At 36.6% G+C, this 1684-nt stretch overlaps 1 non-coding gene across 1 annotated transcript; it reads left to right on the top strand.

Annotated features, from left to right (window-relative positions):
• Positions 1–547: 547 nt before the first annotated feature.
• LOC112732015 (small nucleolar RNA R71) lies at positions 548–655 on the top strand. The gene has a single exon (XR_003167758.1). It is a non-coding gene; the product is annotated as a small nucleolar RNA R71 (small nucleolar RNA).
• The last annotated feature ends 1029 nt before the right edge of the window (positions 656–1684 follow it).

Here is a 1684-nt window from a genome sequence, read left to right as displayed (position 1 = left end):
TCTCTGTCTGTTGCTGAGTGGATGATGGAAAAGGTTTACTATTGTTAAACCTATTTCTTCCACCATTATTAAAGCCTTGTTGAGGCTTTTGTTGATCCTTCCATGAGAGATTTGGGTGATTTCTCCATGACGGGTTATAGGTGTTTCCATAAGGTTCACCCATGTAATTCACCTCTGCTATTGCAGGGTTTTCAGGATCATAAGCTTCTTCTTTAGAAGATGCCTCTTGAGTACTGTTGGATGCAGCTTGCATTCCATTCAGACTCTGAGAAATCATATTGACTTGCTGAGTCAATATTTTATTCCGAGCCAATATGGCATTCAGAGTATCAATTTCAAGAATTCCCTTATTCATAGGCATCCCATTACTCACAGGATTCCTCTCAGAAGTGTACATGAACTGGTTATTAGCAACCATGTCAATGAGTTCTTGAGCTTCTGCAGGCATTTTCTTTAAGTGAATGGATCCACCTGCAGAGGTATCCAATGACATTTTAGCTAATTCAGACAGACCATCATAGAATATGTCCAGGATGGTCCATTCTGAAAGCATGTCAGAAGGACACTTTTTGGTCAGTTCTTTGTATCTCTCCCAAGCTTCATAGAGGGATTCACCTTCTTTCTGTCTGAAGGTCTGAACATCCACTCTAAGCTTACTCAGCTTTTGAGGAGGAAAGAACTTGGCTAAGAAAGCCTTGACCAGCTTATCCCAAGAGTTCAGGCTATCCTTAGGTTGAGAGTCCAACCATATTCTAGCTCTGTCTCTCACAGCAAAAGGGAAAAACATGAGCCTGTAGACTTCAGGATCTACTCCATTAGTCTTAACAGTATCACAGATCTGCAAGAATTCAGTTAAGAACTGAAAAGGATCTTCAGATGGAAGTCCATGAAACTTGCAGTTCTAATGCATCAGAGAAACTAATTGAGGTTTAAGCTCAAAATTATTTGCTCCAATGGCAGGAATGGAGATGCTTCTTCCATGTAAATTGGAATTAGGTGCAGTAAAGTCACCAGGCATCCTCCTTGCATTATTATTATTTTTGGCTGCCATCTCCTCTTCTTGTTCGAAAATTTCTAAAAGGTGCTTGTTGGATTGTTGTAATTTAGCTTCTCTTAGTTTCCTCTTCAGAGTCCTTTCAGGTTCTGGATCTGCTTCAACAAGAATGTTCTTGTCCTTGCTCCTGCTCATATGGAGGAGAAGGGAACAGAAAAATAATAATAGGGATCCTTTTTACCACAGGTATAGAGGTTCCCCTGTGTGAGTAGAAGAAGAAAAGAATGTAATGTAAAGAAAGAAACACAAGGGTGAGGAGAGCAGAGATGTGAGATGAAGAGAAGTGTTAGTAGATGAATAAACACATAGAAGGAGATGAGAGAGAAGGATTTCTGAAAATTATTTTTGAAAAATGGTTAGTGATTTTCGAAAATAGTTTTTGAAAAAGGTTAGTAATTTTCGAAAATTAGGAATAAGATTAAAATAAAAAATTAAAATAATTAGTTAATTAAAAAGAAATTTTGAAAAAGAGGGAGATATTTTCGAAAATTAGAGAGAGAGGGTTAGTTAGGTAGTTTTGAAAAAGATAAGAAACAAACAAAAAGTTAGTTAGTTAGTTGAAACAAATTTGAAAATCAATTTTGAAAAGATAAGAAGATAAGAAGTTAGAAAGGATATTTTAAAATCAAA

The sequence above is a fragment of the Arachis hypogaea genome, chromosome 12 (assembly GCF_003086295.3).
Source record: "Arachis hypogaea cultivar Tifrunner chromosome 12, arahy.Tifrunner.gnm2.J5K5, whole genome shotgun sequence".
NCBI lineage: Eukaryota > Viridiplantae > Streptophyta > Magnoliopsida > Fabales > Fabaceae > Arachis > Arachis hypogaea.
The sequence above is the reverse complement of the archived record's forward strand: the minus strand, read 5'-3'. Positions and strand labels throughout refer to the sequence as shown.